The sequence below is a fragment of the Castor canadensis genome, chromosome 7, assembly GCF_047511655.1.
Source record: "Castor canadensis chromosome 7, mCasCan1.hap1v2, whole genome shotgun sequence".
Classification (NCBI taxonomy): Eukaryota; Metazoa; Chordata; class Mammalia; order Rodentia; family Castoridae; genus Castor; species Castor canadensis.
The window spans coordinates 39,161,199-39,187,302 of record NC_133392.1 but is presented as its reverse complement, the minus strand read 5'-3'; the positions used below and the strand labels follow the sequence as shown (position 1 = coordinate 39,187,302).

Genomic DNA, 26,104 nt, shown 5'->3' with positions numbered 1-26,104 from the left:
ATGTCACACTTCCAGCCTCTAGAATTGCGAGACACAAATGTTTATGCTATGGCAGTTTGTTGTTGCAGCCTAAATTGACTAAAGCAGTATTTTACGTGTAATAACATTTAATTCTCACAACAACCCACTGTGGTAAATTCTGTTGCTTTCCCTAGTATTTAGATGAAGAAAGTTAACCACAGATAAGTTCAGGGTCATATAACCTAACACTTATCAGAATAGGGATTTGAATATGGATAGTCAAACCCTAATGACTACATTTAATCCCTATGGTATTCCAGATACCAAAGTCTCTTCAGCCTTCATTCTCTCACTTAAAAATGGACATGTGAAGCTAGACAATGTTAAAATTTCTTTATGGCCTTAAAACATTATGGTTCTAATTGTATGAATTATAGCTATATTTTTGGTTAATGTGTCTTTCTCAGTAGACTGTCTCAGAAAACTGAGCTATAATTTGCTGTCCCACCAAGAAGGTCCTTTCTTGATCAATCTCTGTCTTTTCCAATTCTATTCATCCTTCAAAAGCCATCTGAAATGCCATCTACTCAAGTACCCATTCTCAATTTTTGGATATTTGGAATGGAGATGTATTAGACTCCAGATTTGGGATTTGGGGGGAGTGTCCCTAGTAATGAAAGGAAAAGATGTAGGATAAGAAGAAAGGGTGTAGAAAACCCAAACAGTAAATGAACTGTCAGCAGTGTTGTTGGTGACTTGCATAAACAAAGCCTTTGTGATAGGCAATGGGCCAGCCACCAAATTATATCCAATGATCCCTGGCTATTGGATGTGACACAAAGATGTGAGATGTGTAAAATATCCAGCATGGGGGAAAACATGATTTTTAGTCTTATTACCTTAATAGGAACCTGGATATCTCCTTCATGCTGAAGAAGGCTACATTCTACCCAGGGAGGGTATGACAAGCTGAGATGAGAAGACTGACAGTGGGGGAAAGAGAAGTCAGGAGGAAATAGATGGAATACAAAGAGAAAAATGAGAGCCAGAGATAAGTGAAAAGGAAATGTAAACATATCATGGTGGAGAAGAGAAGAATAAAAGGAGAATGGAAGCAAAAAGTCACAGGGGAAGGAGAAAGAGAGTTCTGAGATTCAGGAAGAAAGTCTGACTGTACAGCAGAATCCAACCTGGAGGAGAAGTCCAGAGGGAACCAGGTGCTGCTGCACCCAAGTACAGGTGTCAGTATTTGTTACTGTGCTCTTAGATGCATTCTTCTTTGCCTGCTGTGACCTGCATTCTAGGAGTGCTGACAACCTGCCCTGGGCCATTTTGTCCATTGTACTGGCTTCTCCTGCTTTCTACCACTAGGTGGCTGGGAAGGAAGGGGAGAGCCAGGGAATTCCCCCCTGGTATTCCAGATACCAAAGTCTCTTAGGGTCCCCCTCCCAACACCCCAAAGCCCAGGCTTTGGAAGGCATCTCCAATAGAAGTAGCACTTCCTTCAGGTTTCCAGCTCCCACTGCACAAGCTTTTCACAGTTCTGCAGTCTCCTCTCTTTGTCCTCAACCCCCCAGGGGGTTAGGGGGTTGGGGAACTGGGGGGCTGCTTCCAGCATTCGCTAATCTCAAAATTGCCTCACGTGTCTCTAGCTGCATTTCCAGTTCTTTCAACACTTTCGTAACTAATTTGCTTACATTAAATTATCACTATCTGGGAAAGAAAACTTTACTTTCACTTGGATTCACTTCCAGAGTTCAAAGACACTTTCCCAATGGGACCATATGCAAGCACATCTAGAGAGAAAAAGAAATCCAGCTATCCCAGGAGTCAAGAAGGGCCTGGGTCCACTCAGAGGACGGATTAGAAACAGTGTTTGATCAGACAAGGACAAATCCACAGTAGCTACCAGGACTCAGGTGCCCTTAGTCTAGATAATTATGTGTACTGAATTCACACCTATTCCTTCATGACTTACTCTATTCACTGTGATCACTTATGAGCCTTAAGTAACATCTCTATAAAACTTAGTTTTCTTCTTCCAAGGGTTAAGTGCCCATTATGAGTATAGAGGCACATACTTAGATGTGATTGGGGAATAAATACAGAGACACAGAAAAAGTGGAGGGCACGCTCAATCTTTGAAAGTGTTTGCTTTTGACAAGATGAAGTTTGTGGTCTGTATCAGGACGGCCTCTTATTAAAGACTTGGATTTTTCCAGTCCCCGCAGCGCTACAGACACTGAGAAACAATGCAGTATTGTTATTACAGTTTTCATTTCTTCCATCGAAGCAGGAGCCAGGTTCCTCTTCTTAAGGAATCTACAGGGTAGTGGGAGCACAGCATAGGCACACGACTGGCGCCCTTCCCCGCTTTTCCCCAAGTCAGATTGATGACAACCACAAAAGGGGATTCTATTCAGGAGTCCAGAAGACTGCACTTAAATGGGTAGGAGGTGGTAGAACTTAGTCTAGGAGGATTTGACAGGCGGCAGGAGATAAAGTAGAGAACAGAGAGGGATAAATGGAGAGTGTGAAAGGTCAGAGACATTTGAGGCGTTGTTTGGAGACACCGGCTTTAAGGTGATGGTTGGGCAGTGGACAGGAGGCTGAAAGGTGAAGATCCAGCTCGGGATCTGGAAGTCTCAGCTTCCAGATCGGGAACTCTTTGAGACTTAGGCATTGGAGCTTGAGACCATGGAAAATCATCGTGGGAAGATTTTCGGCGTCAGAGCAGCAAGGTCACTGCTGGGAGGGCAACTTGAGTGCTGTGCAAAAGACGGATTAGAAGCAGAGAAGCACAAGGAGAGAAAGAAACAGGGAGCTCCAAAGGGCAGCTTATACAAGCAGCCTCCACTCGACCAAAGGGGCATAGGAATATATTCCAGCTGCTCTTCTACCTATTCAAGGCCAGGCTTCCTAGGGGTGGAGGTGGGGGAGGCCCTTCTGCTACTAGATGCTAAGAAGTCCAGCCTGAGAACTTTCGAGTTTCTCCTTGCCAAGGTCGGGCCACTACAGGTGGGCAATCGCAAACCCAGGGCGAATGACTGGCTCCACTCCCTCCCTAGACAGCCGCTGCTCTCGTCCCCTCCAGGCCTGGCCACCGTTGTGGGCCGTACCCGGCAGGCGCTCCGGGAGCTGCGCGGTGGCGGCTGGAGGAGGCCTCGCGGGCGGCGGCAAGAGGCTGTGCCCCAGTTTGTGTCCAATCAGGGAGTGCGGGCTGTGCCCCGAGCCGGGCAGCAATGCGTAAACAAACCCACGGCAACTCCTCCGCCCCCTTGGCGCGCTCGCCCCGCGTCCGTCACCGCTGCTGCCGCCACCGCCGCCGCCACCGCGGGCTCCGCTGCCCTCGCGCGCGCCCGCCCGCCCTCTTGCCGGGCCGGCCCAGCCCCCAGCCCCGCGCCGCTCGCACCCCCTTCTGCCCCGCCCCGCCCCCGCCGGCGCGGGCTCCCTCACCTACCGCCCCACGCGCGCGCGCGCTCACGCACCACGCGCCTGGCGCGGATCGTGGCCTCTCGAGAGCAAGGTAAGGGCGATGCACGAGGACCGAGGCGGGGTCTCGGCCCGGCGCGGCCCGAGGAAGTTTCTGGTGTGACTGTTTTTCGCTGGGCCGGGGAGGGAGGAGGCCCCGGGCGCCCGGCGATCCTGGCGGGCTGGAAGGGGCCGCGCGGCGCCGTGGGTCACAAGTTGCCCAACCTGACATTGGTGCGGGCTGGCGGGCTGCGCGGCGGGGCGGGCGGCGCGCGGAGAGGGGCTGGGCGCTGTGCGGGCAAGGGGAGGGCCCCGAGGAACTTTCTCCTCCCCAGAGGGGCGCCTGCCAGCTCGGGCCGCGGCCCCGACACGGGAGCAGCGGCTCCCGGGCTGGAGGGAGACCATGAAATGTCTTTGAAGAAGCTGACGCAGTTTGTGACGCTCTCGGCTTCCTGATGGGGACCGGCCACAGCAGCGCCTTCGCCCAGAAGGGACAAGCCGAGTAGGCGGGCCCTTCCCCCTCCCGGGAGCCGCGCGTCTGGGCGTCTAGTTTGGGGGGCGCGGGCTCTGGGCGTGAGCATCTGCTCGGGGCAGGCAGACCGGCCCCCGGCAGCGCGCGTCGCTTCCGTTTTGATTAGCTTGGGTTATTATATAAGATGTCACGGAGAGGAAAGCGGCGAGCGGGAGGCGCGTTGGCGAGGGCGCGTTGGCCTTCCGCGAGTGGCAGGGAGCGGCAGGAGGCAGGGCCGGGCGGGGATCCACCTGTGCGCCCTCCGCGCCTCTGCGGGCCCCTCCCGCACGCGTGCGGGGGTGGGGTGAGGGGGATGCCTTGCCTGCCGCTTCCTTCCCCGCCCGGGGAACACTCCAGCAGCGGCCCAAACGTGCTGTTTCCTCGCTGCCACCTCGCCTTTGGTCTACACGTTTCTGGCTCCAGGCGTTTGTACTTTGAAACATTTGTTTAATATTAAGGAAGCTGCGTGTGCGGCCGTCATAGTACGCCCAAAACGTGTGGCCGTGAGCTCCAGGGCAGTGAATGAATCATCGCCCCGCGGACCCGGCTCCTATGATTCATGCGGGGTACACACGCGCGCGCGTACTCGTCGTGTGCCTCTGACCCCAGAGAGCGGCCCTTCTGCAGTGATGACGCCTGGAGGGGTGGGGGAGAGTTCCTGCAAAAGGGCGGCGGTTTTTCCCACTTCCACCACAACTTTGAGAGTGTCAGGTTCCCCACCTTCCCTGAGGTTTGTCTCACGTTTCTGGAAGGGTTACAGGATTCCACCTGGTTACATTAAGGAGTTGGTGGAGGAGCGCTGATTCGCTGCAGGGATGTCCAGTTTCATGTAGAATTTGAATGGTGTCAAGTGAAGGAGGTATTCGACTTTGAAGGAGTTTTTCTGGTAATCGAGTCTACTTAGGTAGCTGGCAAGTGATTAGCAAAATTTAGAAGGCAAGTGGGTCTTAAAAACAAGTGACTCCTTAGGTAGACTTAACGATTAGGTTTTGAGTTTTTTAAGGCCAAATTGTAAATGGAATCTAGTTTTTCATTCATGAATATGGAATTTTCCCCCTGTGATCCTCCTGCAACACTAATCTGACTCATTCGCACTCCACCCCACACTTGGAATAAGAGTAAAGTTTTCTCCTCATTTAGGGCTTACATCAAATGGCAGGGGCCCACGGAGGCCCTTTTGATTACCTTACATAGATCTTGACCTTTCCTGTCTGAAACCACCCCACAGACCTATTTTATTTTTCTTATAGCATTTAATTGCTATCATTATTTTGTTCGGTTTTCTTTAGGTCTGGTCTCTTTCTAAAAGAATGTGACCCCATGGCAGGGGAGTGCCTGTTTGCTCACTGTTATAACCCTAGCATCCAGAACAGAACTGGGCATATATTAGACACCTAGTATTTGTTGACTAGTGAATGAATAATCTTTGTCTTTCTGATTTCTTGGTAGGACTATCTTTGATATTTGAAAATTTTCAGTGCCTTTTGTGCTCAAGTTACCAACATGGTACAGTTCAAATTTTCTTTTTTTCTTCTAATTTTCTTTTGATTAATTTATTTTCTCTTTCCTGTTAAGTCACAGCATAAGGTAAATTTTAACATCCTACCCTAAGATGGTTAACATAAAGAAAGGTAAGGCATGTGGAGCCTCGCTGAGATAAAGTACACTGCTGTATAAGTTAGAAGATGATTAAAAAATATTTATCTGCTAGTTGAAAACAAGAGTGCAACATATTGAAGTGGAATCAACAAAGTGAAATTCTCACAGTCCTATTTTTCCATTCATTTGAAATACTGATATTTCTGTCTTTCTTCTTCCCACTGCCTGTAAAGCAACCTCAAACTTAGCTGTAGTGGGGAAAGGTCCATAGTAAGTCTCACTTAATATGAAGTATTTATTTTACCAAATGAATATTAAATTTTTTTTCTGCAGAGACCCTAATTTGTCTACAGAAGAGTAGATAAAAAGTTGTTTAAAATTCTATTTTAAACATCTCTTTTGTTATTGTTTTGAAACAGGGTCTTGCTATGTAGCCCAGGCTAGCTGAAACTTACTGTGTATGTAGCTAGGCTGGCCCTCCTCCTGCCTCAGCCTCCTGAGTACTGGAATAACAGGCATGTACCAGCACACCTGCCATATTTTAAACATCTTAATTGAATTATAAAGAATTAAAGCTATAAGTCAGTAATATAATGGAAGAAGGATTTGAATGTAGTGTTTAAAACTTCTCTATTTTATCATAAATAATAAACTTTGAAGACTTATCGATTAGCTTCAGTCTTGTACCACTACTTTCAGAACTCAGCACTTGAAAAGTCGCTGCTAAAGAAGAGTGGTCACCTTCCAATTCTCTATAATAGTAGCTGTGATCACTTTCAGAAGTATAATCTCATGAACTCAGAGAAGGCAGCATTGTAGAGCAAAAGTGATCGTGACATTATTTGACATAGTTCTTTCCTTTTTCCCAATCTTTTCTCTGTGGCAGCTAAGGCACAGAGAAATGATTTGTCCAAGATTCAGGGTTGGGATTAAAATCAAGAATCCTTACTCCCACTCTGGAGCATAAACCAGGGTGCCCATAGGTTGGGAGAAATGGATCCTACCATTAGTAGATTGTCTCAGTCTTGCTGGAGAACTCTGAGTAAAATCATATTCTCTCACGTCCCTTGGACATCTAGGGACTCAACATATACTTTTGAATGTGGTTTAACAAATGACTTTTAAGTAGAAAATACAGCTGGAAAACATCCTTTTTATCCAGATTGAAGTTTTTGGCAATACAATTAGAATGTTGGCAGTAAAAAAAAAAAATTACCCTTAGGACTTTTATAGTGATAAAGCAACTGTTTAATTTTCATGCCTCCATGACTTAAAAAAAATGGCTTAGAATTTATAGTGGGCATAGTGGCTTAGTTGGCATAATTATTCGCTGGAGAAAAATACCAGGACATCTAGTAGCTCTTGTGTCTATCATGATGTTCAATAGAAAAGCCAGGTCTTTTACAGCCAGACAGAATTGGAGCTAAAACTCAGCTTTGTCTCTAACAAGCAGTACTCCCCACAACAAGCTACTTACCTTTGGGGCAAATTTTCTTACCTCTAATGTAGGGGTAAATGACATCTACCTTGAAGGATTTTCTGACTAATAATAGATTTTTCCTACTCTGGATTCACAAAGGATTATTGTAAGACTAGCATTATATATAAAGGCTCTGATGTATATAAGGCCCTTAATAAATGAAAACTACTCTATACTGCTTATTTATGTAAATACAGGGTCAGCTTAATATCTCACAGCTTCAGTTTTCTCACCTGTGGTATTGGTGCTGGGATGGGGGAGGGAAATTCTCTAAGGTCTTGTCAGACTCTGGTTTTAGTAACCAATTAAGAATGTACACTTCTGTGGTTTTAGTGTAACTAAAATGATTCCTATATCCTTGATCTAACAAGAGGAACTGCCAAAAAAAAAAAATGATGTTTCTAGACCTTCTTAAGAATTTGCTTTAAGTACCTTTGATGACATTTGCTACATTTTCATTATGTTATATATTGTATGGATACAGCTAACTTGGATATTAGTTCATTTAGCTTACTGTATGTAAGGCAGTATAATGAGGATATAGGTTAATAAGACATTCCTTTCTGTGAGAGGTGTAAGAATCAAATAGGATAATACAGGTAAACAAAGGCTGTATCGCATGGAAGAACTGTTAAGGATAAAGAAAATACTTTGTGGATTTAAAGAAAAAAATCTATTAATAGCTAGAAAATTTGGGGAAGAATTAATTAGGGAATTTTGAGCAAAGTCTTAAAGAATTGTAGGACTTCATTTGACAGAGATTTGAGGACCAGCTCATAGTAAGACTTGAGGGAAAGAATCTATAACATATCTAGAAATGGAGAAGAATGTGGTTAATCTGGGGATTGAGGAGCCTGAAGGGAGTTTAGTGAGAAAGAAGAGCTCATGGGAAGATGAGGACCACATTGTGAAGCATCTCAAATGCTAGTCTAAGGAGCCTATTGAGTAGGTAATAGAGAACATCAAAGACTTGGTAAGTGGGGTAATAATTGGTCAAAGCTGTGCTTTAAAATTAATCTGCATGGGAGCTACAGTAGGTACATACACAGAAAGCTATTAAAATAGCCTCCTGAAAAGAAGCAATGCAAACCCGAATTGTGGGGGAGCATGTGGGTTCAGTGAGATATGGTAGGCGTAAATGCAACATAGCATGTTGGCTAATTGGACATGGAAATTGAAGGAGAAGTATAAGATAGAAGCAACATAATCTAGGATGATGTCTGCAGGAATTGAAATAGGCAGGAAGATCTAGTAAATCATCTACAAGTAGTGCTCAATCAATAAATATTTGTCTAATTAATGGATGTGATTACAAGTTATGATTTGGATATATTCACTCTTTTGTGCTTATGGACTATCCAGATGGATGAGATATTAAAGATGAAGATTTGGAAGCAGTATCTTTATGGAGGAGGATGGTAAACCTGTGAGAATGTATGAGAGAGAAGATTATTACAGAGGATAATAACTTGAGGTAATGAGAGTAGCAATGAAACTTTCTTAAAAGCATGAACTGAGAATGTAACTCAGCAATAGAGTGATTGCTTGGTATGTACAATGCCCTGGGTTCAAATCCATAGCACTGCAAAAAAAATCATACACTGAAAAACAAAATCATAAAGCCTGGGAGTTTTTGTGGATGGAGCAGATAACAATAGAGAGGGAAGGAGTAGAAGGTAATTAATGCACTAGGAACACTAGGTGCATTAATTACTTAGTGTTAATTACCTCCTAGTGTTCAGTTAGGAGGGCTAGGACAAGGTAGGTTGGACCTTACATCTCAATTACACAGGAGAGTCTCCATTCACATTTGTTATCCCTGTTTATTGTTATAATATTTGGGCACATAATGTCCATTTTTATTCTAAAAGTCCCTTTTTAATAATGAATTGCATGATCATCCTGATCATGATAAAGAAGTTATTTGTAGAAAAACGTGGTGATATGACAAGAAAAGGAAATAAAAGATATTGATTGGGAGGGAAGAAATAAAACCATCTTTGTTGATAACATGATTATCTATAAAGTATAAAAGAATCAACCAAAAGAGCCTCTCAGAATAATAAAAAATTATAGCAGAGTTGCAAGATGCATGATTAATTACAAAAGTCAGTTGCTCTCCTGTATATCAGTAATGAACAAGTGAAATTTGAAATTAAGAATACAGTATAATTTCTATTAGCACCCAAAAAAGAAATAAAACACTTGGGTATAAATCTAGCAAAATATGCATAAGATCTAAGTGATGAAAACTGTAGAATTGATGAAAGTTACCAAAGAAAAATTAAGTAGAGATTCCATATTCATGCATAGGCAGACTCAATATTTTCAAAACTTCCCAACTTGATTCATAGAGCCAATGAAATCTCAATTAAAGTTCCAACAAATTATTTTCTGAATATTGAAAGATTTTAAACTTTATATAGAAAGGCTAAAGACCCACAAGAGCCAACATAATTATTTTTTGGCAGTACTGAGGTTTGAACTCAGAGCCTCCTTCTTGTTAATTTTTTTGTATCTCCTAGGAATTTGATCTGAAATCTCTGCAAATAGCTAGTGTTATATAAATGTGAGGTATCAGTATGGTAACATAGGGGATGTGATGTCAACTGTGAAGTTTAAGAACTTTCATTTTAAATAAAGTGGTTTGACTAAAACAACAAATGTAAATTTTTCTGATGGGACATTAGTTTAAAGTTTTTTTGGTGGGACTGGAGTTTGGGCACTCTACCACTTGAGCCACTCCTCTAGCCCTAGTTTAGGCTTTAAAAATTACCTATTAGACCCTAAGATAATTCTGACCAAGTGAGATTAAGGCAATATGTTTACTGACAAGTGAAATTTCTACTTCATCTATTTCTTTTAACTTCTTTTTAAAATTTCTTTTTATCATAAAGTATACACATATACAAGAAACTTTTGAAATGTGAATGTGTACTTTAATGAATTTTAAAAAGTGAGCATCTGTGTCAACATCAACCAGTTCAAAAACTAGGCAATTTAACGTTTCCCCATGGAGAATCTTTTCTACTGTTAGGTACTTGGTGGTGGTATGTTTTTTCAGGATAGTCATGAGGAGTAACAAGAGGCAGTTATTAAGTTTTGCCAGTTCCAAAATATGTGCTCCTTTGGAGTGAAATTAGATCAAAGTGTAATATTAGTCATTTACTTTGTAGTCCTCCTTAGAATTTATTCTCATCACTGTGAGTTTAGTGTTTAGGACAATTGCTAAAGATTGAGATCCTCAGGCTAAGCATCTTCAATGTGTGTCCTTTGGATGAGAGTAAAAAGGTTCTGATCCTTTGGATGTGAGAAAAGTCCTCATGCTTGATTATGTTTTTAAAATTTCTCATCATCCCTCCTTTGCCTGTCTTTAGAAGCCAGTATTGCTGATGGCTTTGTGCAATACACAAATGTCTTGAAAAATACTTGACAGTAATCAAGGCAACTATCTTCCAGCACAGGTCACCATAGGTTAAATATGACATGGCAAGAAGAACTCAGTGAAAAAGTATTGCATATAAAACACGTATCTCCTTTGTTTAGTTATAATCTAGTGTGATAAATCCTATTGTGTTTTATGACTAAGTTAATGAATTAATATATTAAAAGTAATTTGTATAATCCAATAAAGAACTCTTTTCAGTAATAAAAAAAAGGAAACACATTTCTCACATCTTAATAAATAGTAAGGTAATTGGGAAGGTATTTTAGCTACTCAAATGTATTTATTAACCAGAAAATCTGTGAGTGTTAAAAAACTAATAAAGACTCATTTTGGTGACAGTTTCTTTGGTTGTGTGATTTGGTTAATGAGGCTTCAGATTAAAATTTGGTAGCTTGAGGGCTGGGGATGCTTAGCATGTACAAGGCCCTGGGTTTGACTCCCAACACTGCAAAAAACTTTTTCTTTGGTAGATTGAACATGTTTACTGTCAGTCCTTCCTAAAATACTGTGCTGGTCAGTTTTGCGTCAATGTGACAAAATACCTGAAATAAATAACTTGAAGGAAAGATTTATTTTGACTCACAGTTTCAGAGGCTTTAGTCCATGGTCACTTAGCCCTGTTGTCTTTGGGCCTGTGGCAGAGTAGACCATCATGGCAAGGAGTGCATTGCAGAATAAAACTGCTCACCTCCTGGTGGCCCAGAAGCAAAGAGAGAGATGAATGGGGCTGTGTCCCAATACACCATTGAGGGGCTCACCTCCAGTAACCTAACGTCCTTTCTGCTAGACACATCTCCTGAAGTTTTCAGCACTTCCCAGTGGTGCTACACACTGGTAATGGCACCTTTAAACATGAGACTTTAGGGGGACACTCCATATACAAACTGTAACAAACACCATTAATAATGGTGAACATGAGAGGAGGCAATAGTTAGATGGGAGTCACAAGCAAAGTTTTAGAGGATAAAAAGCAATAGACTAAGTCAGTAGTAACTGACTTAGTATGCTGGAGAGAGTTGATTCCTTTCTTTAAGAGATGTTGGAGCAGGTCCTGGAAAGAAACAGCCAGTTTATCCCCAAGAATCCCAGAAAGTTAGAGGTATTGAATCAGGGTGTCTAAGTGTCAAAATGAAGGACTAAACATCTGGAAAAGGATCTAGAAGTTTGCTTCCTCTGTCCCATGTAGCAAGATTAAATCTTTGCCAAAGACTGGATATTTTTTCTCTATAGAAATTGAAATAAATTACAGGTTCTGGCTTTGTAAATGACAGACAAAATAGAGAGGAAGGGTAAAATGATCAAATGAAAAAAGAATTTAATGAAATTCTGTACACTAAACATTGAGGCCAAATATTCTTCACCCACCCTGTCCTCAGGATACTCTGGTAAGTACTCAGGCAAGACATAAAAGACTATTCTTAGAGAAAGAACCTACAGATACTGACATACTGGCATGACAATGAAAAAACTGAATTATTACTGCACATTTTTCCTACAGTGAACCCCTCAGTCAACAACCCTTCTACCCCACTTCTTCCCCTCCCTTGTGAACTTGGAACTTGAAGTCAGAATTTCAGTGTCTTGCTCTTAAGATAGCCAGTGAATAAGGCATTTGAACAAAGCCTTCAACAAAATAGACAGAAACCAAAGCAAAGAAAGAAGGAAAAATGTAAACATTCTGGAAGAAGCAAAAATGCAAAGAGAAAAAGATCAAAAGCAAGGCCAGCATGCCTATAATTCATATGTGAAGAGGTGAGAAGATACTGCTTTCATGAAATCAGAACAGAGACTATGGGAAATAATAGTCAAGAAATAATAATATAGAAATTAAAAACAAAATGGCAAGTTGGGTATGGTGTCCCATACCCACAATCCTAGCTACTCGAGAGGTGAAGATAGGAGAATCATGAGTTCAAGGCCAGCAAGACCCTATCTCAAATAAATAAATAAAAGGTCTGTGCCCTTAGCTCAGGTGGTAGAGCACTTGTCCAGCAAATTTGAGGCCCTGGATTGAACTCCCAGTACCAAGAAAGAAAGCAAGAGAGGGTGGGAAGAAGGGAGAGAAAGAAAAGAGAAGGAAGGAAGGAAGGAAAGAAGGGTAGGAGGGGGAGGGAAAGGGAAAAGAAAATTTTATCGAGAAGGCCAGCAAATAAAGTAGAAGTAAAAAAAAAAACGGCGACAGGGCAGAAGAAATAAAATTAAAGAATCACTCAACAGGTATATTGTACTAGTGAAAAATCCAGAAAGAGATTGTAGAGTAAAGGGAAGAAATTATCAAGGAAGTAATACAAGAAAATTTTTCAGAAGTATAGAATATTTGAGGATTAGGCACAAAAGACATCCAATGTACCAATCATATCACTGTAAAATTTCTATCTGCTAAGGATATGGAAATATATTAAATTCTACAAAAAAGGCAGGTCACATGTAAAAAGATTAGACAGTGGAAGGGCCTTTGATGTCTGCACAGCAACACTGGAATCCTAAGAATAATGGATTCATTCCTTCAGAATTCAGAGGGAAGTTATTTTCAATCCACAATATTAAACACAAACTATCAAGTATGAGAATATTTTTAATGTTTTCATTAATATATAATAGTTATACAGGAAATTTTGTTGTAATATTTCCATATATACATATATTGTACTCCAGTTTGGTTCATTCCCTCCATTATTCTCCCTTTTCCCCCACTCCCTTTCTTAAAATGACTTCTACAGATTTCAGTGTTCTATATTCTATACAAGTATAGAAAGTACCTCAACCCTCCTTTTACCATCTTCATTTACCCTCTCACTCCCACTAGTGCCCCCCCCCAGCAAGATCTTACATTCCTTTCCTTCATTGTTTAAGTGTCTGTTCATTGTTCAGTGGGAATTTTGCCTTGATGTGTTTACCTATAAATACATTGTGCTTGATTCAGTCTAACCCCCTCTACTATTTTTTCTCACCTTTTCCCCTACCCTATATTATTCAACAGTTTTCAGTGTGTTTCATTGTTTCTTGTTCCTACATAGATGTGATGTAGTTCAATATTATTCACTCTGTATCATTCTTTTCTTCTCTTCCTCCTCCCTTAGTCTCCTCTAAGAGAGGAGATGCCTAGAGTCTCCACTTCTGGAAAGTTTATGTATATTTACATATATCTGATAATGCTTGTATTTATATTTGGAACTGTCTTTCACACATGAGAGAAAACATTCAACTTTTGTCTTTCTGAACCTGGCTTACTTCACTTAACATGATGTCCTCTAGTTCCATCTATTTACCTGCAAATGACAAAATTTCATTCTTCTTTATGGCCAAATAAAATTCCATTTTCTTAATCCTCTTCTTAAACCATCATCACCTTTCTTAATCCATTCATCAGTGGTAGGACATCTGGGCTGTTTCTGTAGTTCGGCTATGTAAATAATACTGTAATAAACATGGGTGTGCAAATGTCTTTATGTATCCTTACTTGCATTCCTTTGGATATATGCCTAGGAGTGGCATTGCTAGATCATATTTTTAGTTTTTTGAGGAGCCTCCATACTACTTTCCATAGTTGTACTAACTTACATTTCTGCCAACAGTGTATGAAGATTCCTTTTTCCCCGCATCCTCACCAACATTTGTTGTTGTTTGTGTTCTTGGTGACAGTCATTCTCACAGGAGTGAGTTGGAAGGCATTTCTTTTATGGCCAGAGATGGTGAGCATTTCTTCATGTGTTTTTTAGCCCTCTGTACTTCTTTCCTTTGAAACAGTTATGTTCAGTTCATTTGCTCATTTCTTCATTGGGTCATTGATTCCCTGGGAGTTTAGGGGCTTTTTCTGAGTTCCCTGTAAATTATGGTTATTAATCCCTTGTTAGATGTATAGCTGGCAAATATTTTCTCCCCTTCTGTGAGCTGCCCCTTCAGTCTGATTACTGTTTCCTTTGCTGTGCAGAAGATTTTAGTTTCATGTAGTCCCATTTGTTAATCCTTTCTCTTAGTTGCTGAGCCATTGGAGTTCTATTTAGGAAGTTATTGCCTCTGCCTGTGTGTTCCAGTGTATTCCCTACTCTTTTCTGCACTAGTTTCAAACTTTATATTAAGGTCTTTGATCCACTGAATTGGTATTTGTACAGGGTGAAAGATATGGATCTAGTTTCAGTTTTCTACATGTGGATATCCAGTTTTCCCAGCAACATTTGTTGAAGAGGCTGTCTTTTTCTCCATCAGGTGTTTTGGCTCCTTTGTCAAAAATCACGGGGCTGTGGCTGTGTGGATTTATGTGTGGGTCTTTTATTCATAGCAGCATTTGGAGAACATGGAAGATCTTAAAAAATGTATTCTCTATGCATTGTTTCATATGAAGCTATTGGATGGTATGTTTAAAATAAAAATATGGGAGTATCCCAACAAATAATAATATATGAAAGTCCAGAAACAGGTAGTTAAACACAGAGAGAAGATTAAATAAAATTCCAGAATGACAGTAACATATGGCAGCCCTAGAGAGAACCCAGTCCAGATCAGAATAGGAAGAGGATGACTCCAGGAAGGATGATCTACAGGAATTTTCAAGTGAAAACAAAAATAAAACTGATGAATGATCTGATACCTTTGACCAAATGTAAAATGTTCTTCAGAGAGGTTTTCTACTACCTGTGAAGCATTTGGGATGAATTATCAATTCAAAAACCTGGTAAATGGGATGGAACTATAAACTATAGAAAAATAGGTGGTCATAGGAGAAAAGAAACAGTGAAAATGGCTCAGCAGATATTTACATAGATCATAATAATACAAATCATTACTACTCTAGTTACAGACCACCCCCCTACATTGTGATTTAAAGAACAAATTAATTTATAATTTTGTCTTGTGTGTTAGTTCAAGGTGAGAATTTCAAGTGGGCTGATGTGTCTGCTCCACATAGTCATTCAAGAGCCCAGATTTTTACCATCTTATCCCCCAGGTATCCTCTAAGGCATTCCCTAATCTGTGAGGCCAAAACCTGGTCACTCACCATCTCTGGCCCTGTTCATAAGAACAGGAAAGAGAAACATGGGATTAAGGTTCCAGGTCCAAGCCTGGAAGTGACATGCATCACTTTCACTTATTCTAATGGAAAAAATTTAATCACATGGTCACACCTGGGGCAGTATTCAGAACATTTCATAACTGGTAGCCCAGCCACTGACAAGTCAGAACACAGGTCTGCTGTAGAGGGAGGCAGGTCCTGAAGGCTCCCAGCTGAATTGGGATGTTAACCCTCTGTTTTCTGGATTGTGAGGAATGGTGGGTTGGAGTGTCCCAAAAAAGAGATTGGGAGAAGCTTAGGCAGCAGCTCCTTACCAGCTGGTGCAGAAGTAGTTTAATAATAATTGGTACAACTGTCCTAAAAAGTATAGCCAAGATATTGACCCTGGCCATGCCTGACTGCAAAGGAAACTGGAATTTAATGGAAGATGATAAGCTGGTATATAATGATATAATATATAATGATAAATTTAGATACATAATAAGTGTCTAAAACTAATAAATCAATAAATGTTGGAATATACATATTGTTTATGAATCTAAAATTAAATATCAGAAGAAACAGCTATTTGTCTTTGAGACTGAGTGCAGAGTGAGACAGGGTACTGCTATTTTTCATTTTAATTCTGGTAGTACACTTTGAGTTTTTAAATAATTTTCATGGGTTACATCAGTAAAAATACAATTAGTAAGAAAAAAGGAACGTAGTGGTGTAAGTAGATTAGAGAGTGATTTACATGCATCCAGAGCTTTAGAAATTTGTGTAACAAAAGTTAAGAAACATTTTTTGCTTTGAAGTTAGAATTCTACCCTACAACTGTGATTCTAGCACTCATTCTGTCTCAGAATTTTTGGGAAAGCTTTTAGCAACTTCAAATGACTCCCTATCCCAAGATTCTGATTTTGGCTTTGAGTGAATCCCAGGGCTTCGGTTTTTAAAAGCTCAGAGCTACTTCTAATAGGCAACAAGGACTAACTTCTCTAGCCAAGTAGCATCTTTGTTTCTGCTTCCTAGATAAACATCTTTTGTATTCTTTCTATCTTATCCTCACTGCTTCTGTTTCAAGTCAGATCTTCTCTCTCTCAGATGTGAACTAGTGTGATCTCTTTCAGGTCAAAAGATGAGGAGGAAAGAAAGGGAGAGACAGGGGAAAAGTCATTCTGATAACTGGTAAATAATCCGAATGGCTGTCAGTAAGTGATCAAGCCTGTACTTTGCTCCATAATAGTACTAGTACTTCTCTGTAGTAACCTGTCTATGTACAGGGAGCTGTCCTGGGTGGTTTCTGGAGGACTGCTTTATATTTATATACATTTATACATATGGGTCAGAATGTGACTTTTTTTTTTTTGAGACCAAGACAAGGTCTAGCTATGTAGCCCAAGCTGGCCTCGAACTTGGATCCTCCTGCCTCCCAAGTGTTGGAATTACAGGTGTGAACCCCCACACTTGGCACAGTGTAGTCTTTAAGGTGAGGGATTGATCCATCTCATCAATAGTTCTTACAGTTCACTCACTTGATGCAACACTTCAATGCTTCTTCTCACTTTTGATGGCACACACCAATGACTGGGAATAGCATTGCATTGCAGGTTCTGAGTCAGTGGTTCTCAGGTGGTGCTCTGTGTTTCTGACACAGGGGCTGCTGGTCTACAAACCACACTTAGAGAAGCAAAGTCTGGCCAATGGTTGGTTCTCAGCCACAATTGTATATTAGCATCATCTGAGGGCTTTTTAAAAACACTGGTATCTGTAGTGATTGTGATTTAATTGGTCTGGAGTGCGGCCTGGGCATCAAGTGTATCCAGATAGATATGATTGATACATGGATCTATCAGATTTGACATTAATGTACAAATAGGGTTACAAACCACTGCTAACAAGCTTGGCACACTTGTACTGTGACTCATAGGTAAAGATCTTTGTGGGTTGACTTTGTAGCAGTCTTTGAAGCACCTTAGGTAACCTTTATGGTGCTCATATACCTTCTTTGTGCATGCAGTCCATGGAGAAGGATTCCTTTTGATTTTCAGGTTCCTGGAGATTGAATGGCAGTGACTATTGGGAACATGCATGGGAAGAAAAATGGTCCTTTTCATGAAGAACCCAGATGACACCTAAAGGAAGGAAGTTTGAGATGATGAATGAATGAGAATTTGTTCTCTCTTCATTTAGGAGACCCTCCTGTTCTCTGTGCCCTTTCATTAGATGAGCTTTGATACTTTCTGGTTTCTTCAGAGAAATATTTCCATTTACTTCTTACTATCTCTCTCTATATCTTTTTAAATATATGTACTTGCAAAGTTTCTGCATAGCCAGATTTCTATTCTAGTATTTACATGTTTCCCGTTACACGTTTTGCCAATTATTTAGAAAACTTTGAAGTATTTTCTATGCATTTACTTTTTCTAAAAAAAAAACTGAATGACAACATCCTGATGAAAAAACTGTTGTTATTCTCAGGAATAACAACACTGCTCATGGAAGATTAAAGGTTCAATTTTCTCAAAAATCTGGGCCTGAGTTCAAATGATAATTGTTTTAATATTATTACAAACATAATCCTAGAAGTAGAGAAAACAGTTTTATGTATATTAAAATTATGTTAATGGCAACTTCTTGGAGAAAATAAGCTTTAAACCCAGTGAATTAAAAGTAAATATAATTGTGCAGCTAAGAAGTTGGAATTTTCCCTTCCCTCTCTCCACTAGTCAGTCACAAAATACGCCTTTGATTATTTTCCCTAAGATCATTTTGTCTGTTTCATAGCCTCTGCCTTCAGTCAGATGCTCATTACTTGTTATTTATGTTAATTTCCTCACTGGCCCTCCCTGTCTCCATCTTGGCCCTTAGAATTCTTCTGCCAGAGTCCTCTCTTGTGGAGATAAGTGTGGGGCCTCCTCTTACCCTCTGTATCTGAAAATAAAGGATGAATTTCAGAGTGTCACTTAAAGCCTTCTGACCTGGCCCTACCTTTTTTCCATCCTCATGACCTGTCACTTCTCCAGATAGCAGTTTGTTCATTCCTTAGCTGAGATTCAGGATCAGGGAAGAAATGTAGGAGGTTGAAGAGAAAGATAACGAGGCATGAAAGAATAGTGTGGGAGAGTGGGAGGGTAGATGGCACCAAGGAAATGGAGTGCAATTGCTGGGCAGCATTAGAGGCCCATGGAGATGGGTGATTATAGATTTAAAGTGAGACTGTCCAGCATGCAGCTGAGAGGTACAGGTGTGAAGGAGGTGTTCTGCCAGCACCTAACTGAGCCATTCCACTTCTCATCTCTGCTCTTGCACAGGCCGGGACCTCCATCTGAAATACTTTCCTTATTATCTTCTTTACTTGGGAAAATCCTTCTCTTTCAAGACCCCATTTGACAATTTTCTCCTCTCTTCAGACATTCTCTTTTTACCCCCACGATTCTTGGTCATCTCCTTCCAACCTATTTCCATTGTTTCCATTAAACAGCTGCCGTTAAGTACTTACTGTGTGACAACAAGTATCTGTTCAGACTTATCTCCACTAGATTGTGAACTCAGCAGGCATAAAGATAAGCTCTTTTGAAGTCTCAGTTCATAACATGGAGCCTGATACATAGTAAACCCGTGCAATGGTTTCTAGGTAAGTGAATAAAAGATTTCTTTGTAAAGTGTTGAGAACCTTCACTTTCTGGGTTGGAGGTTCAAAATGAATGCCACTTAGTAATATAAGACATCAGAATTATATTGTTTTCATTTTTATTCGCTATACCCTTACCAAATACCAAGTTATTAATGAGATCTTTCTAAATATACACATATGTGTATATGTATGCATACCCATCTACATTAAAGTGAAATGGAAGAAAATTTAAAAGATAGAAAAGTTTTTATAAATATTAAATCTCTGTAGTAACAAACTTTAGAGGCCTGTACAATACACATGGCTTAGCTCTTCTTTTTCTGATGGGCCTCCTTGGCTAGGAAGAAACAGGTAAAACCTTAAGAAACACATGAGCCAGCATGAAACTCATCTATATTTTCAAATTCCATTGAAGTTACGACTATAAGAATGTGGTTTGAAAGGTTTTCTTCAATCTTGTGAAACATGTAAATTTTAACTGCTGAAACAATTTCATATAGTCTACAAATAAAAATCAGATAGAAATTAATGCATACCATTTTTCCTGGTGTAATGTCTTAGTTCATTCAGGCTGCTATAGCAAAATGCCATACACTAGCTAGCTAATAAATAACAGACATTTCTTCATCACACCTCTGGAGGCTAAGACGTCTAGGTTGAAGGCATGGGCAGATTGGTATCTGGTAAGAGTCTACTTTTTGGTTTCTGGAATGCACAAGAAGGGATTAGCTGGCTCTCTGTGCTCTCTTTCATAAAAAGCATCAATCTCAATTGTGCCCTTATGATGTAATCATATCATCATCTTGGAGGTTAAAATTCAACATATGGGTCAGGCATGGTGGCTCATAATTGTAAAGCTAGCTACTTGGGACGTAGAGATCAGAAGGACTATAGTTCAAGACTAGCCCATGTACAAAATTAGGCCCTGTCTCAACAAGTAAGCCTATTGTGTGATTCATGCCTATAATTCGAGCTATGCAAAAAGCCATAGGTAGGAGGATTGAAGTCTGAGGCTCACCCTGGGCAAAAATGCAAGACCTTATCCAAAAAACAATCAAATCCAAAAAAGAGGGGTCTGGGGGAATGGTTCTAGTAGTATAGCACCTGCCCAGCAAGTGCAAGGCCCTGAGTTCAAACACATTGCCACCCGAAAATACTTAACATATGAATTTTGAGGAGACACAAACACTCAGGACATAAGAGGTAATGATTTCCCCTCATTCCTTATGAGTGAGGAGACCTGAGTCCTGGTTATGATATTTTAGAAAAGGTTCATGATGTCAGACAATCTACCCCTACCCCTTTAAGCTTTAGTTTCCCCATGTATAAAAGATGAGATTTGGTCTAAATTACTACCAAGGTCACTTTGAATCATCTGTGATTCTGGAAAGTTATGAAACATAGCCTGTAACCATGGTGAGGAAAGTTGATTGGTGGTGCTAAAAATAGACTTATTTTCTTCTTCTGTGTAACAGTGATGCTCTCCCATTGAGTAAATCTCTCTGTGTATATTACCTTAATAAATCAATTTCGTGATTTTATTTTGGTGCCAGCTGCTCAAAAGTGAATGGAAGACTGTCTTAAGATATACCAAACAAATGAGCTCCTGCCCCTTGTTTTAAATATAGATCTGCATTTTTGTGCTGTTTTTCATTCCTGTTATAGAAGGTGGTGATTTGGGTAGATTTAGAAACTATTTCACATCAACTTCTGCCATCTTTTGTGTTTGTATGAGAACCCCATTCAAAATATATCTTATTTATTCTTCTCTTAAAATATGCTTTCCTTCGTTTTTGCCTTTCTGCTGCCAACAAGTCCATATCTATAAACACAGATTTTTGTCGAAGTCCTTGAATTGATGGTGCTTTTTCTTGTGAATCTCTAGGCAATCTACTTAGGCACCCTCACATTTTACCCAGTGTGCCCTTTAATTTCTTTTCCTTTTTTTTTTTTTTTTTTTTGTGGGACTGGGGTTTAAACTCAGGGATTCGTTCTTACAAAGCATATGCTTCACCACTTGAGCCACATCTCCAGCCCTCTTTGATTTCTTTATGCATTGCATCATGGGCTTGTCCTCAGTGTGGTGATGTCCTAAACAGCCCTCGGAGAGTCACTCTGAGGTTGCAAGATACGTGGTCATGCTCTGTGGGCATTGTCCCCTGGCCTTCAGAACATTCCACCTGAAATAAGACATTTTGACCTAGTTTGGAAAGTACAAGGCTGGTAGGCAATATTTCCTTGTCTGTGAACATCCATGCTGGATCTGGTCCTTTGACGTAGAGAGTCAGCTCATTAAATGAACATTTTGATGCCTAAAGAAATAATAGAAATTTTATTTTCACTTTCTTTATTCTGTGTTAATCTATATCCAAAGTGTCACATCACTGACCAGCTATATATATAAGATCAGAGAGTTGCTTAGTCTGTCTGAACTTCACTTTCACCCATAAAGTTGAAATTTTGTTACTGAGAATACTTGGGCTCCAGAATTCATTCCTATATTCATATTCATTCATTCTCTCTCCACCTCTCTCACTCTCCCTCCCTCCTTTAATTTTTTTTCGTTTTCTCTCTAGCCTTAAACTTCTTTTTTTTTAAAGAAAAATTCATTTATTCACATGTGCATACATTGTTTGGTCCATCTCCTCCCCTGGCCCCGCTTCCAGGCAGAACCTGTTCTGTCCTTTTCTCCAATTTTGTTAAAGAGAAGACATAAGCAATAGTTAAAAAAAAAAAAAAAAAGACATAGCGTTTTTGCTACTTGAGATAAGGATAGCTATACAGAGAGATTCCTAGCATTGCTTCCATGCACATGTGTGTTACAACCTGAATCAATTCATCTCTACCAGACCTCTTCACTACTTCCCGGTTACCTTCCCATATTGACCTCTGTCGTTTTAAGGTTACTGTATTAGCTCCTCTGCAATGGGCACCAAAAACACTTTCAAGTTTTGGGTTTCCTACCTTTCCCTATTCCTCCCATATGTGTTCTCCCCTTAGTGGGTGACCCATGTCTAATAATATTACTGCATTTGCCCTAGATCTAAAGTCTGTATATGAGGGAGAACATAGGATTTTTGGCCTTCTAAGCCTGGCTAAACCTTGCTCAGAATGATGTTCTCCAGTTCCATCCATTTACTTGCAAATGATAAGATTTCATTCTTCTTCATGACTGAGTAAAACTCCGTTGTGTATAAATACCACATTTTCTTGATCCATCTGTCAATAGTGGGGCATCTTGGCTGTTTCCATAACTTGGCCTAGCCTCAAACTTCTTGATAGCAATTAGTGGTCTTAAGCTTAAGTCTTCTAAGTCTTACTGATTTCTCATGGTACTTCCTTAAACTAATGTGGTTCATTTTTCATTTGTAGAAAGTTTTAAAAAGCATTTATGACTAATATAGCCCATTTATCTTTCTGTGCACTTTGAGACCAGGTTAATTCAACAACTCAATTTGTTTTGCTTAAATACTTGGATAATCTCAAAATAAACCATTCTTATTTTTGTAAAGATTATAATTGAACACATTTTTTTTCAGGAAGTATTATTATAAGTCTTTATCAATGAGAAATTAAGCTGGTTAGATGTTATTGACCATGGATATGGAGAAATACTCCAAGAGCTATTCCTTGGGATTTACCCATCTTCTTCTTGGGTTATGGTATAAATAGCACTATCCGAAAAGGGTTGTGGTAGGTATAATAACCCCAAAGAACTCCATGTCCCAATCCCTGGGACCTATAAATAGGTTAAATTCCATTGCTAAAGGAACTTTTCAGTCTTAATTAAAGTTACTTATCTTAAAATATTGAGATTTTCCTGGATTAAATGAATAGTCCAACCTAGTCAATAAGCCCTTAAAAGTAGAGAAATCACAGTGGTTAGCCTCTTGAGAGACATGATGGAATATGGAGTGACTCAAAAGGTGAGCTGCTACCCTTCAGTGCTAGAGAGCACACGTGGAAAACATAAGAAAGAAGGGGACAGCGTTGAGGAAAAAGCCCAGCCTGCTGCTGATAGCCAATAAGGAACCAAGGTCTCATCTTACAGACAGGAGAAACTGAATCCAACTGGAAGCAGCTTGGAAGGTGATTCATCCCTAAGGCTCCAAAAAGGAATGCATCCCTGCTGACACCTCGATTTTGGCATTGTAAGATGTTAAGCAGAGGACTCGGCTGAAACATATTATTCTCTGACTTCTCACCTACAGAACTATGAGGTAGTAAATGGATGGTGTTGGAAGCTGCTTTGTTTGTGGTGATTTGTCATGTCAGCAGTAGAAAACTAACCTGGGGATTGAAGGAGTTAGCCAAGCTCTGTAGGGAAAGAGGGTTCTAGGAAAAGAGCCATGTAGACCTGAGCATTACAGGTGCAGCAAGGTGGCCAGTGTGGCTGGAGTGGTGACAGCAAGGGGATGACTAAGAGATGTGGTCAGAAAGAGAACTTGGTACAGGGCGATTACCATGAAGGGCTTTGGCTTTTATTCCAAGTGAGCTATTTTAAGCAGGGAGGCAATATGACTTACTTAATTTTAAAAAGGATCACATTGTATGCTCTGAAAATAGACTTTGAGAGAGAAGGGGAGAATCAGGAAGACCAATTAGGCAGGATAACAGGAGTCATGGAATGGTGAGAAGTGGCCAAAGTCTACATATATTTTGAAGATAAAGTCTATATCTGTGTGACTCAAATGTGGAATGTGTGTGAGAGAAAGAGAAGCCAAAGATGATTCACAGGTTTAGTTCTGAGCAACCAGAAGGACAGAGTGGCTGTCAGCTAAGACACAGAAAGCTGCAGGTGGAGAGACATGTGGTGCTGGAGAATTGGAAGTCAGTTTGAACATACTCAGTTTGGGATGTCTATTAAACATCCAACTTGAGCTGCATACTGTGAAAGGTAGAACAGTGGTCCCCCCAAAGATGTCCACATCCTAATCCCCATAGCCTGTGCATATGTCACGTTAAGCATCAAGAGGCACATTGCAAATAGGATTAAGTTAGCCTTGAGATGGCAAATTTTTTCTGGATTAGCTAGGTAGCCCCAACCTATTCACACAAGTCCCTAAAAATAGAGACTCTTCTCATGGTGATCAGAGGTCAATGTGACATTGGAAGAACGGTCAGAGAGATGTAATGTTGCTAATTTTGAAGATGGAAGATCAATGCCATGGGCCAAGTGGATGGCCTTTAGAAGGTAGACATGGCAAAGAAGCAAACTGTCCCCTGGAGCCTCAAAAAGGGGACACAGCCCTGCCAGTACCTTGATTTTAGCCCAGGGAGACTCCTCTCTAACCTACAAAACTATAAGATAATAAGTTTGTTTTGTCTTAAGCCACTAAGTCTGTAGTAGTTAGTCATAGCAACTGTAGAAAATAAATATTCAGAGTAAACAGTTGGATATAACAATCTGGAGGTGAGGAGATAGAGGTCTGGAATTTGAAAGCATTGAGGTGGCATTTAAAGCCAGAGACCAAAAGAGAACTCCAATTGCTTGAATAGAAACAGAGAAGCGAAGAGACTTGGAGATGGAGTGTTTGGCATTCAATCTCAAGAGGTAAGGAGGAAAGAAGGAAAGAATAAGGCACATGGAGACTGATAAATCAAAGAATAGGGGAAATGAAGGGTGCGGAATCCTGGAAGGCACATGCAGAAAGGTCTTCAGGGGAGAGGGGGTGGTTGCTTGTGAAGATGCTGGTCTTAGGTAAGATGAAGAGTGAGTCGATGCTAAGGAAAAGCTTTGCTACAAACAAGAGCAAAGAAACATGGGTTATAGCCATCAGAACAAGTGGGATCATTGCCTTTATTTTTAAAAGACAATATTAAGGGTGTATTTGTATAATAATGGAAACTATCCAGTAGCGAGCAAAAGTTGATATAAGAGAAACAGAAGACTTTCTGGGAAAATATCCCCAAGGCAATAGGGATGGGTTGAAGAGCATAAGTAGGATCATCGAATGTGATAGGAGAGTGGATAGTGTATTTTGGTGCCCATCAAGGGAGCAGAGTGGGTAGACGGAGTGTTGGGTGATGGAGGGGAGTTTTCTTCTGATGCTCCCTTTTTCTCAGAGGACTAGGAAACAGTTGAGGGTGAAGATGGGGATGGAAGTTTGGGGGTTTAAGAGAGAGAAAAGTTAAAATTCAGTTAATTGGGAGATTGGAAGATTAACAGACTAGGGACACAAAGTGAAAGCCCATTGAAAGTTTGCAGTCATAAATTTTAAAAAGCAAATGCCACCACTCACCTTTGAGAAGAGAGACTTCTACTTATATACCTCTCAAAAAAAGCCAGGGTTTTTTTAATGTTGGGTAGAATTATGAAAGGAAATTCCAGTACTTTCTTACTCTTTCTGTCATTCCCTAGAAAATAGTTTGCCCTATAGGATGAATAATATTCATAAATTACTTAATATAAATCACATTTTGCTAAATTGAATTGAAATGCTATTTTAGCCCTCTTCTTCAAAGTGGTAGAACATGTCAAGGGTTTATAGGCAAATTAGTTTTTTGTTTTGTTTTGTTTTGTTTTTAGGAATAATCCCAAAAAACAGAATTTGGGACTAGGATGAATTAACAGAGAAGGAAGGAACCCAGTCATTGTTTGTTCATCAACTTGGTCACCATTGTGGGCAGCTTGGACTTCCTCCCACATGGAACTCTCCAAGAATGTACTTTAGAACTGTCCAACAGAGAGAATTGGAATGGGGAGAGGCATTCATTACTCACCCACTTGGTCTCATAGTCTGCTGGTCTAGTGTTGCCCCATGGGTCTTAAGTCTGTCACCAGACTGCATGTGTCAGAGTAGCTCACCTGTGTCCTCCAGATATCCCCCACATGGTAGTGGCTGAGTAAGGCCCAGAGTGGAAAGCAAGAGGTGAGGGTACAGTGGGAGTGAGATGCTGTCAGTGTGGGCTGGAGAGTAAAAAGGTGTACCAAGAGTCATGAGGTTAGTCAGAAGTATACTAATTAATCATAAAAATCTATGCTAAATTTTTTAACACTCTAT

The 26,104-nt window shown here is 40.4% G+C and overlaps 1 protein-coding gene across 4 annotated transcripts in view; it reads left to right on the top strand.

Moving 5' to 3' along the window:
- The first annotated feature begins 3,376 nt into the window (after positions 1-3,376).
- Positions 3,377-26,104, top strand: part of Pcgf5 (polycomb group ring finger 5) — a 101,946-nt gene continuing 79,218 nt past the window's right edge. The window contains exon 1 of one of the 4 annotated variants that reach the window (XM_020183933.2): positions 3,377-3,487. The gene's annotated coding sequence lies outside the window, so the exon portion shown is untranslated. Of the gene's footprint in view, positions 3,488-3,795; positions 3,935-23,150; positions 24,655-26,104 lie in introns of those variants that run through there. The other 3 variants (XM_020183932.2, XM_074078785.1, XM_020183936.2) reach the window with 3 other exon arrangements.